The sequence below is a fragment of the Plectropomus leopardus genome, chromosome 13 (assembly GCF_026936395.1).
Source record: "Plectropomus leopardus strain MGB_pleo_1.0 chromosome 13, ASM2693639v1, whole genome shotgun sequence".
Lineage (NCBI taxonomy): Eukaryota > Metazoa > Chordata > Actinopteri > Perciformes > Serranidae > Plectropomus > Plectropomus leopardus.
The window spans coordinates 34,229,942-34,243,116 of record NC_142188.1 but is presented as its reverse complement, the minus strand read 5'-3'; the positions used below and the strand labels follow the sequence as shown (position 1 = coordinate 34,243,116).

At 38.9% G+C, this 13,175-nt stretch overlaps 1 protein-coding gene across 6 annotated transcripts in view; it reads right to left on the bottom strand.

Annotated features, from left to right (window-relative positions):
- Window positions 1–13,175, bottom strand: part of gbf1 (golgi brefeldin A resistant guanine nucleotide exchange factor 1) — a 142,424-nt gene that overhangs the window by 114,803 nt on the left and 14,446 nt on the right. The window lies entirely within an intron of this gene.

The window sequence follows — 13,175 nt, the reverse complement described above, 5'->3', positions numbered from 1 at the left end:
TGCACACACATTTGCACATATTTGCATATAGGTTTATTTAAATTATGTAGGTTTTACTGATAGGTTTTACTACATATTTCTCTGTATTGGTTCTTTTTATTTTTTACTGTGTATTTATTAAAATTTAAATAGTTTTTATCTGTTAGAGTTGTTGGGTCCAGGAGACTAAATTTAACTGTAGTGTTTGCTGCATGTGACAATAAACAGAGGTTTAAATTTTTAATAATCCCTATCTCAGTTTAGATTAGACATTATTCAAAAATGTTTTCTCATTTCAAAATAATATTTAAATGTTTTGTTATTATGAATCGTTCAGGTAATCTATCAAGCAACAATACCAAACATTTGCTGGTTCCACTTCAAATGTAAAGCTTTGCTGCTGTTGCAACCTAAAAATCTTTGTTTCTAGACTCAGGTCATCACCTTGGGATTTAAGAATTTTACATGTCTTTTTTTTTACAATTTTCAAACATTTCATGGATTAAACAATACATGAAAAAAAAATGTCTGTTAGATTAATTAATCGCCATCATAATTATTTAAGACCTTCTGCACAACAGCAGCAAAAATGTGGCCCATCACTGGAGCAAAAGTTAAAGACAGTCTTAGCAGATGATTAGCTGTCAGATGACATTTTATATTACTATATTGCCATAAAAACAATGATTTAATTTAGCTGTGAGTTTACAGTTGAGTGGCTTATTCAGCATTTGAATGGTTTGCTTCTATAGTTCTATTTGTTAAGTCAATCAACAACAGAGTCATTTGAGCAGGAGTAACATGAAATAACTGCACTGGGATGTCTTGAAATCAGGGTGTCCATCCATCTTTTCTTTATGTTGTCTTATCTGGTATCAACACTATAATCATCATCTCATTATCTTTAGCTAGTTACAGGGGCTAGAATCACCTAAAACCTCCTACCCAAGCCCACACACCACATTACCAAACTTTGTTCAACAACTTTTTTAAACCTACATTTGACGAATCATCAAAATTTGAGTGCAGCAAATACATTTCAGTATGTACATTGTACTGAAAGTGTTTATATTATGTTTATATATTTACACAACTCTGAAAGTGTTTATATTATGGCTTTTTGCCGGGATCACATATAGTTTAAATGTTAAAAATGTCCAGTAGGAAATATGTCTAATAAATCAATAAATCAATGGCCTACTAAATAGCCTAATATTGTGTGACCTATAAGGAACGTTGCCAAGATCACTTAAATAGCTTTAATACCAAAGATTTATCCCACTGGCTTTTCCTACATTCATTCATCCACTTCGCTTCATGGGCCTACTCCACATGCTGCATCCCCACCTCGTGGTGATTCCTCCCCTCCTGTTGCTGGAGCTGCAATGCCTGCTGAAACCCCCAATTTCAAGGAGGAGCTGCTTTCCTCACTCCGTAACAAGATGGCGGCTATGTTCAAAAGCAAACTCCAGGCGGCCCCGACTAAAAATTTAGCATTCATCAAGACAGAACTACAGTCCATAAAATCAGAACTGACTGTCAGCATTACAAACATCCAGTCCGAGGTGACCGCCCTGAAAAGTACCGTCAGTGAAATGGAAACTTCACTCTCTGCTTGCAGTGACGACATAACTACACTCCAGGCTAAAATGGAGTACCTGTCTGCTGTCTCCTGTATTATTAGTTAATATTTACGCCCCCAACTTTGACGACCCACAATTCATGAATAAACTTTTTGTATCTCTTCCTTCATTGCATAATCACCTCCTTATATTTGGGGGAGACATGAATTGCGTTGATGATCCTAGTTTAGACCGCTTTACACCCAAAACTCTGACCCCATCATTGATGTTGAGGACGCTTTCTGATTTCATGTCCAAGAATGGTTGCATTGATCCATGGAGATTCAATAACCCCGGTGTTAAGGAATATTTCTTATTTTCACAGATGCAGAAATCTTTTTCTTGGATTGATTATTTCTTAATTGATTCCAAACTCATTTCTAAAGTACAAACAATTAAAAATCATCCTATTGTTATCTCTGACCATGCCCCTATCTCTTTGGATTTTCAGCTTTCCCCACAACCCCAGCTATGGCGGTTTAGTACTTTGCTTTTGTCAGACAATAAATTCAATACATATGTGGCAGCTTCAATTGATGATTTTATTGCAATCAATCAGAATGAGACTGAACCACTAAGCCTGCTTTCAAAAAAAGACAAAGATCCAAATCTCTGCAACTCTTACAGACCCCTCTCTTTGATAAATGTAGATGCTAAGATTCTTGCTAAAGCACTGGCTTGTCACTTGGAAAGTATTCTCCCAACTGTAATTTCAGGTGAACAAACTGGATTTATAAAGGGGCGGCAGCTATTTTATAATATTTCATTCTCTTTTGAATATCATCTCTTCCAAAAATAGCACAACAATCCCGGAAGTAGTGATCTCAGTCAATGCTGAAAAAGCTTTTGACAGGGTTGAATGGGACTACCTGTTTGCCGTACTAAGTAAATTTGGGCTGGGTAGTGTATTTATTTCATGGATTCGCCTTCTTTATACATCCCCACAGGCTAGTATCTTCACCAATGGCATTCATTCCATTTATTTTAATTTATTCCGTGGCTCCCGCCAGGGATGTCCCTTATCTCCCTAACTCTTTGTGATCTGAGGTCCTCCCAAACTTTCACTCAGATATCTTGATTGGGCACGGAATTTAAGCTGTCCCTTTATGCGGATGATTTATTACCGTATGTTTCCGACCCCAGTCGCTCTATACAAGCAATTCTGTCTTTTCTTCATAACTTTGGCCATTTTCTGGTTACAGAGTTAATATTTCGAAAAGTGAATGCTATCCTGTTAATGCTTCGGCATCACAACTAAGTCAGACAATTATCCCGTTTAAGTTGAGCCCCACTGGCTTTAAGTATTTAGGAATCAATGTAACCAGAACACTGCCCTCCCTTTTCTCTGCCAGTTTTTCTGTCTCAAATTAGTTCTAACCTTCAAAGATGGATTCGCTTATAGGACAAATTAATACAATGAAAATGAACATCCTGCCCAAGTTCCTGTTGTTATTCCAATGTCTCTCTCTATTTCTACCAAAAACTTTTTTGGAGACTATTGATCAGGATATTTCTAGCTTTTTGTAGTGTGGAAAAGCACCCAGAATAAGCAAGTCTATCCTTCAGAGATGTAATCACAATGCAGGACTCTCTCTCCCAAATTTCCAATTACTGGGCGTCACACATTCAGAAAATTTCATTTTGATTTAAATCAATGCATCCCCCATGGTGTAAATTGGAAGTACGTTCATGTGTCTCATCTTCTTCAATGGCTCTAATTACCTCTTCTGTTCCTACCAACTCCTCTGGCTTTTCAGATAGCCCAGTGGTGAGCTCCACTCTTAAAATCTGGTACCAATTTAGGAGGCATTTTGAGTTTATTTCCACTTCAACTTTAGCTCCCATACTAAAAAAACATTTATTTCAACCTGCAATATCTGACCCCATTTTTTCTGTTTGGCATGACAAAGGCCTGAAAACTTTTAATGATCTCTATAGAGATGGTACTTTCCATACCTTTGCAAATCTTTCAAGCAAATTTCAACTCCCGCCCTTTCATCTTTTTCGTCATTTCCAAATTAGACAATGCGCCAAATCCTTGTTCTCAACTTTTCCCTCTTTACCCCTGAATCAATTATGGGATGAGTTTCTCTGCTTTGACCCTCATCAGAAGCCTCTCATCTCTCATCTTGAATTTATAATAAACTTCGATCCTATTCTATCCTAGTTCACCTATCACAAAAGTCAAGGCTGCATGGGAGGGTGAACTGGGGTTGACCTTACATGAAACCTAGTGGGATGTTGCTCTCAACAAGATTCACACAAGTTCAACTTGTGCTTGTCTCATGCTCATACAGTTCAAGGTACTGTACCAGATTCATTTTTCAAAGGCACGCCTGTCTCAAATTTCTCCCACTGTCTCCGACAGTTGTGACAAATGTCATGCCTCTTCCTGCAATTTAACCTACATGTTCTACTCTTGCCCATTGTTTTTTTTTTCCTTTTGGCAGAAGTACTTTGATATCATCTCAAAAGTACTTTCAACAACTGTGAAAATCTCTCCCCACATCCCGATATTTGGGTGCCCAGAAGATTACAATAGATAAAACTTGAGCCAATTAAATAGTTTTGCCTTTACTTCCTTATTGGCAAGACGACATTTTCTCCTCCATTGGAAATCCACAAAGCTCCTTCCTGCACTCAATGGCTCAGATATGTTATGTAATTCCTAAAACTAGAAAAAATGTGATACTCTTTGAAAACTAACTCCAATAAGTTTTACACAAAGTGGCAGCCTTTCTTAACTTTCTTCAAATCTCTCCCATTTTTGCCCAGTGACTGAAGTACTACCCCTCTATCTTTTATTTCTCCTTTTTTTCCTTTTATTACTTTTTCTTTTTTTAAATGTATTTATACATATATATTTCTTGTACACAAAAAACACTGCTAAGTGTGGGTTGCTTTTTATTATTTTTTTCAACCTACTGAGATGCACAGCGCAGAGGTTAGTATATGTATGTATATATGTGCATATGTATATCTGAGTATATGTCTGTGTTTTTGGGTTTTTTGTTTTTTTTTACTGTGGCTCTCACTGCTCATCTCATCTTTTGTAATGTGCCATATTTTTCAAGAAAAATATTAAACAAGAAAAGTACTCTGCTCTCTTTTTTTGGAATATCTCCGAAGACAGCAAGTACATCTTTAGCCACAATGATGGGGTGGGGTGCAGGTTGCTGCCATAAACATGCAACATGGTTTCTGGGGGAGTTGCTGGAGCCACCAGGGTAGAATTACATTTCAATGTATCACTTTTTAAAATGTTGTTATTTGACTAAGCTATATTTTAGAGGCCATCGTAGTTCTCCTATATACTTGGTACACAGGAGATGTTTCAGTTCTGCAGCTTCACCGCTACATACCACTAAATCTTTCACACTGGACCTTTAATTGGTGAGGCAAAACTTCCAATAATCCATTGACTACTCAAGCAAAAACACCCCAAAAAGTCACTAGTTCAAGGTCCTTAAATTTGAAGAATTCTATCATTTTATAAACCAAATCAATATTTAAGAAAGCAAAATTAAATGGCTTAGTCTATATTGGAAATTATCATTAATTAGATATGTCCTCTGTGCTTGCACAAAAATTAAGGAAATCATTAATCTACTGCAGGTATGTGCCATTCCCACTCCAAGTCCCACTAAGTAAATCTGACAAGGCATTAATGTAGGTGACAACTTTGCCCACTCAGTTTATTGTCTTCTGACCGAGTCATAAAAATAACACTGACAGCAGGACTGAGAATTTAACCCGTGATCTCATGCTTAAAGCTACGGGACACCAGGGCCGCGCGGCAGACATGTAAAGAATTGCCGTGAGGCAGATTCTCCTTGCTCAGAATGCCTTCATGAGTAAACATATTTGCATAAGTGGCTGAGCGACATGAATTATGGTTCCTCTTACTCGGCATTTGCCAGCTGCCTTCTGCCGGTTCAATTGGGAATGATATATGTGTGAAGATCAGATGGCAGGGAAGAGGAAGGGAGGGCTGAGAGGGTGTAAGGGGGGTAAAAGGCCACAACTTGATCCCAAGTGCTTGGGCCGCAAGCCCGGGGGCCCACCAGCGCCTGCCTGACCACAGCTGGGGACCAAGACAACACACACACTCATGCTTGACCTTGAAATAACAGAGAGAGACGGCATGTGTGCATTTTCTCTTGATGATTGACATGACGGTAAAATGTGATGAATTAGTGAGGTTGGCAGAGATGCATGGATTAGGCTGCGTAAGAACAAAAGGAAACATTTTCTAATAACAGTATCACAGTGGTCCCACTGAACACATTTATCTTATTGCAACAGATAAAAGAAATAAATGAGTGCATACAATAGTGCATACAAGCATTACATTTGGTGATTAAAAATGTATTATTTTTGTCATAATTCTACAATTCCATAACAAATTATCTCTGCTTTGTGCTTTGCTTTGGGGAAAGCAGGTTAATTACTGTAAAGGTCAGCTGGAGAGTAATCAAATCATCCAGCACGATGTTCACTCTGCAAATTCACTGCCATGCCCCCTGATATCTACCTCTGGTGCTACGCTAGTGATTCGAGTCAATTAGAGGTGTGCTTGTGAATTTCGTTAGTGTTTGGATGAAAAGGAGAAAGCTGTCAGTCAAAAGGCCACTCTGGCTTTGTATCTGGGGGGCTGCAAGGGGCTCTAAACCTGTATATGTATGAATAAAAATGAAGGGATTTAGGAGCAGACTATTTCTTCTGCAGACTTGTCAAAAATCTGACCTTCGCTGCAGCAGGGTGGGGGTTGGTTGATGGGAGAGGAGGTGGGGAAGGAAAGAATCGAAGATTTGTGGAGCTGAAGCTCAGTGACTTCTGGATAAAAAAGGTGCAGCTGAAAAAAAAAAAAAAGATGAGCAGGAGAGATAAAATGTAAGTCAGACTGAAAGGATGTTCTCTGCACTCTCTTACTCTCTGAGGTACAGTCCAGCAATAAAATAAATCCACAGAATTATTCAACAAGAGATTGAGCCAGATTTGTCTGTGTGATGACAATCCTATACAGGAGAGACCCTGTCAATGTCAGGGAAGAGACAAAGACTCACTCTGCAGCTATAAACAATATTTCACATGTTCAAACACCAAACATAACAATACCTTCTGTATTTCTGTATTCTTACATTTGGTATTAGATAATGGGAGTTCATGATTATATGCAACAACAAGTCAAATCTTCAGACAGCTTTCACTTGCTTGTTGTTAATTCAAATGTAGTGCCTGGATTAGACATAAACAGAGCGCTTTAAGAGAGAGTCGCGTCATCTCCGTTCGCTCCAATGGACTGTTTTTTCACAGCAATGGCAGAACGTGGAGCATCTCAATAGTTCCCGGAAGTAGCATTAACTGCTAGCGGCGCAATGGAGTTGCAGCAGAGAAGACCATTTGTGATGGGCTTGAACAGGGTAAGACGTCTAAAGAGTCGTTTTTTTGTATTATCACGATATCTTAGCTGAATTAACATATGCATTAAAGCATGATATTGGATTATCTGCCGCTAAATTGGAAGCAATAACAGATATGCTAACAGAGTAAGCTCATGTTAGTACACTGTACTGTATATACTGAACACATTTTGTTAGCCGCTAACAGCCTGTTAATTCAAAATGTCCTGCTCTTAAATAATTTCATCTAACATTAAGGAGTTAAAAGTAGAAAAGACTTGTGTAATTTATTTTACAGCTCAGCTTTGTTAAAGATAACATGGTGCTTGACAGCAGAGTGCTATTTTATGATATATTAGTATCGATATGGATTAAGAGTGCATATTTGAGACATCTAAACAGAATGTAAAAAAACATTACTGTAAACAGAAATATAATTTAAGGATGAGTGTTTTTAGCTTTGTGATTCTGTTGACTCCATTTGTCTTTATTATGTTTCAGCTCAGCTGATTTTCCATTGATGGCAAAGGGAGGGAAGCTGAAAGACCTGAATGAGATCACAGGGTAAATCTTTTAGAAAATGAAACACACTAGGCTTAATGGGGAATTATTCTTAATACTGAAATTGTTACACTACTGTATTGTATTATTTTTTATTATGTTGTTATATATGTAATCTTGTTATTGTATATTGGTAACTTACAATAGGAGCACTGGGTGCTGGAGGAACTATTTCGAAGCGCGTTATAAAAATGCAGAATGCTCTAGTTTAATGCAGTTTATTAATGTATAAATCCCGTAGAGGGCAATAATACACAGCCTAATGAATGGCTCTCCTCTGGAGCACAGATCTGACTAATACATGCATTCACATGCAGTGGTTTACACTTTGCATTAAAATCACTCTCTTATATTAATGGTAGTGCGACGACATAGAACATTGAAGTAGCCTAGACCTTTTTAAACAAAGGAAAAAGCTTGGACACACAGACGGGCAGGTTGACAAAGGATCAAAGTCTGATAAATTATTAAAAAAGGACCAATAATTGTAGGCCTATCATATGGAACACTATAGACAAATGCTGAGGTTAACACAGCAAAAGCTAATTTCCAAGTGAGTAATTGATGACACTTTTCATTATGATAACACACCTAACAAAGTTCCATAACTGAAGTTGGGGGAACAAACATGCCTCATCTCCCAAAGCGGTTTACCACCCAGGCCTATAAAGGTATGTCTGACCGTCTCCTGTCCTTTTCTCCCTCTTTCAGCAAAAGAGCTACACAGGATTCAATGGAGCCTGGAGACTCTTGCACTAAGACAGCACCCTCATCCTGAGTATCAGCTCCCTGACTTCTGCAAGCCTTTCCCTGTTCCTTATTTTTATTAAACCATATACAAGGCTTCCCAATGTGTGCTATTTGTTTGGGTAAATGTTCTAATGAAGGTTTTGAAAATGATAACCTCACACATTTTTTGTTGTTGTAATCTGTGGTGAGTGTAAGACTACTTCTGCTGGCATTACTCAACAACATTTTCCTCATCTGCGTGTCAGCGTGCCTTTCTTTACACACCTGGATCGTCCCCATGCAGCACAGCAAAGCATGGTGGAGACTATCTCAGAGGACACCACAAAAGAAGGACATATACCAACTGCTTGATGTGCTATTTTATGTTTCTGGGTTTATTATATATTAATTAATTTAATTAATTGCAGTAAGTCAGTAGAAAGACAAGGATAAATAAAATACACATTTATATATTTAAGCAATAAACAGCAACCTGCTCCTTTACCATGGTAAGTCTAAAATAAAAATAAAAATATCTGGTGTTCAATTATTTAACACCAGATATGTTCTGCCTGGGTAGCAGATATGGTCACAGCAAAGAAGCATCAAGTCTGCAGCCAGGGCAGCAGCATTCAGGAGCGGTGGTAAGTTGAATACTTTGTCACATAAAGATAAACACTTGTCTCATTTTTAATTTTATTTTTTATTTTTTGTATAACCTGTATGATGCAACAAGCAGGTATCTTAATTTGCCCACTAGTCAGACCAACTTTTTCATTTTCTCAGTTTCAGTAATATTAACACAGTTACCCCAAAACAAATAACTCATTACATCCTTACTTTTGATGTCAACCCTCACTGATTTAAAATCCATCAATCAATCACATCCTCAGAATCGTTTTTCGAATTGCCCCACATGCACGTCTCAAAGTAGCAAGCTAGCTTGGGAGATGGAAATGCTTCACTTCACTAGCTGAAAATATTCCCATTAATTGTATTTTGTGTGGAAGGAAGATGACAAGAATGCCATTGCAGGTAGTGGTACTAAGACCTGAAACACTGTCTTCAACCAGCAGCACAACAACATGAAACTTGAGGAAATACCAAAGGTGACTGCAGAGGATGGCTGCAGCCCGACTATGACTAAACAACCCAAACTGGATTTTAATAGTGGACAGCTGCAAGCTATGCTAGAGACACAGCACTGAGGAAACTTGTGAATAGATATGTACTGGATGAAACTGATTCTCCATCTTTCAGACAGATCTTATACGAGAAAATACCAGTCACAGGAAAAAGAAGACCCCCAGATAAAAAAAAAAAAAAAAAATTATTCAAACTATTTAGCTTTTGCTGTGTTTACTGGAGATGACCCTGACACTCACACAATTTGTGTGGTGTAACGAAAGGTGATGAAAATAGGAGTAGTGTAATGAATTACTTTTGGCAGGGAGTAATATGTAATATTACTTTCCAAAAGTGTAACAAATAATGAGCAGTAAATGAAATTTTTTAGGTACAAGCCCAACGCTGATCATGACATAAACTCGTATGCCCCTAGATTTTACTCCAGAACTGAACTTGTGGTTTTACCTCGGCAAGTGCGCTACTTACTTTCAGCTTTTCAGACTGATAAATACAAATCGTCTTGGTTATTCTTGCTAGTAATCTAGTCAGTAAGTCCACTGTTCCAACAATCACCAGCGCCGTTTTAGTTGAAATAAATCCTTAATTCACCAAGTTAGATGCTAAAATTTCTAAATACCCTGGTATACTGTAATACGAAGATACTGTCCAAACCTAATATATAGCATGTACCACTGTGTACGTTGTAAGTTTAAAATAAAACAACATTTGGAGGACAGAAAACACTATTATTGCTTGCAAGTCAGTGCATATTTAAAGACAGATGCTTGCCACAAAGCTGTGGAAAGCACTCAATGATCTGGCTCTAATAAGGTTAGGGATGGGGCATTAGATATCAGGCTCAATCCAAACGAATCCCACTTGAATCAGAGGAAAGACCCCTGCTTCCTGGGACTGATTTGCCTGGCTTGACTGAGCAAGGTAGAGCTGAAGCATCACAACACATGGTCCATCATTGGCCTAGCTTTTTCAACTGTGCTCTCATTGTTCAGGAGTTGAGAGGGGACCTTACATTTTCCAGGAGGAGAAGGAAACTTTTTTTTTTCCTGCTTTCGGAAAAGAGAGACAAGACTTCCTTTCCCAGAACAATTTATCTCTCTGCTTGACAAGACTCCCTGCTATATTTACCCAACTAAAATTGCAGATGATATACTTCCAGCTGCACTACTCTCCAACTCTGTGGCACATGGCCCTGTCAATCACACTAGTTACAACAGAACAGGACCGCCAGAGCAGCGAAACCTTCAGCCAGACAGAGAGAGCAACAGAGAAACACGCAAAGAAAGAAAATAAGAGAAGACAGACAGAGGGGCTGAGAAACCTTGTGGGGACTCATTCATATTTCCTTTGCTGGTTGGCTTTAGTTGTTAGAGGGAGCGGAGATACACACCCGAGTGAATGGAATTACTGGGCTTTCATTAAGCAGACAGCTGGGCCACTGCGAAGCCTCAAAGCAGCGGCAGAACATAGCCTACCCACAAGATCCCCTTCCAAAATGTTGCTATGTTTCTGTATGAGAAATCTATTAGGTTGTTATGCTGCTGAAAAACAAAACAAATTGATCAGTCTGTCAAGCACAGAATTGAGCTCTACTGTGGTTATTTGATCTCCATTTTGTCTCTCATCAGGGCATGGATGTACCATTTCACAAACTGGCTGCACAGGGGATTTGGGCTTGAGGATGCAACAAGGCTTTCAAACATCCTTGACATGGACTCATTACTTCATGCAAATACCTGAAAAAAAGCTGTTTTTGTTTTGTTTTGTTTTTTTGTATTTTCAACTTCCATTTTAGTCAAATACAATACAATCTGTGATAGAATCAGTTTAAGTGGGGGTGACAGAGGAAAACAGGCTTTTGGTTATTTGAGGGCTGAAAGGAAAGGGTTATAGGGGGAGGAAAAGGAAAGAGGAGGGTTAACCAGTGTGGTGATTCTTCCTCAACCAGCAGTGCCTGTCCATCTCACAGCAGCACAGACATTCCCTGGAGGCAGGCAGCAGCAGTGGGGGCTCAGACTGTGCAGCTCCATGTGTTGCATCTTTCCCAGTGCTCACAACTACAACAACTGGAGCTGTAGGACTGTGGGAGCTGCCAAGACTCTCATTGCAAAGGCATGACAACATGCAGGATTGTCCTCAGAGCCAGCTTGGGTCTCTCAGAAGAAAGGGTGCTGTCACACACCACCACTGCATTTACACACACTTGGACTCACAGATGATCAGTCACACTTAGGGCCTGAATAAACCTAGTTTTTACATGTGTCTGGGTGATCGGATCATACGTGGACGGCTCTTTGTACAGATGTGAATGCACCCTAATGCAGAGCAGGAAATGCCACATGCATTCGCACAGAAGTGCATGAAAAATTAGAGCTGTGCATGTGATTCTCAGTTCTACATGCACTGGTGCATGTAACTTGGTACAGCTGCCAACTGTTGACCATAGAACTCATAAAACTGACTTTTCTCACGCTCATACACCTCAGTTTGTGCATGTAACACGTCCATTTTCTCATGCAGTAAAAAACACATTCATAAGTGATAACATCGCAGAGTGAGAAGAGGACACTGACAGCGCTCCATCAGGCAAAAAAAAGATGCAACAGCAGACAATCACTGTGGTCGAACCGGCCGCCACTCTGCAGTGAAGTTAGTTTTAAATTGGATATTCTACACACATTTACTCCGAACACAGCTGCGTCTTACCAAGTTTCACCAAATCTTGATATTAGGAGGACGGATAACTCACCTACCAGCCCTCTTAGTCCTCTGTTTAAATTTCTGCTAACTGAAAATAGGCTAAGCATTCAAACAAGTTGAGGTGAATGACAAAAACAATAAAAAAAAACAAAACATAGATTTTCCCCATGCAAGCAGTTAATCTGAAATCAGCAGCAATATACTATCATCATCTGTTAAACAACTGAAAATATCTTCCTGTAGTCAAATTAGTTTTGAAGGCTCAGCCAAGGAAGCAAGCTCATACGCAACTTGAGTGATGTAAACTATTTAATACAATCTAGTCTATATTTGAAACATAAAAGCCCTCCCCTTAGCTTGAAACCAAAGGCTGTATATAAAGATGGACGACATGACAGCTCCCCAGAAGTGATGCCACAACATCTTGGTGTCTGACTGCAGTATAGGTCATAAAGCCCGCCCCCCTCTATTTAAGTGAATGGGACATGGGCCAAACTAAAAACTCTATTCTGTTATATCACCCTGCTGTTTGTTCAAGTGTTTGTGGAATGTGTTGGAATGACATGCAAGAGGCTGCAAAAAGAACAAACTGCAGTAGCTCTGACAATACTCACTGTCTGTACTGCTGCTGGCGGGGTTAGCCATTATGCCATGCATGCATGTAAATCTGATCAGCACAGGAGTGACTGTATCTGAGACTGACCGGCCGATGACCTGTCATGGCCAAACAAACTGAAAATCCTGCAATTCTGGTCACCAGCCAATCAGTGGGTGAATCTCCACAATTTACCATTGTCTCCTCATAAGAAGGAAACAAGGAAGAACAAAAAACTTAATCAGAAAACACTGCAAAGCTCACTGACACTGTAAGATGTTGTGAGATAATATTGATAAATGTGAAAGGCCGAGGCATTTATTGTGAAAATTAATGAAATATCTCCTCCAAAAACGGGAAAAGTCACTTTGTGAAAGCAATGAGTGTGCTGAAATTCACAGTTGCTTTTATTAAACAAGGAAAATTAAAAGCCAAAACAAT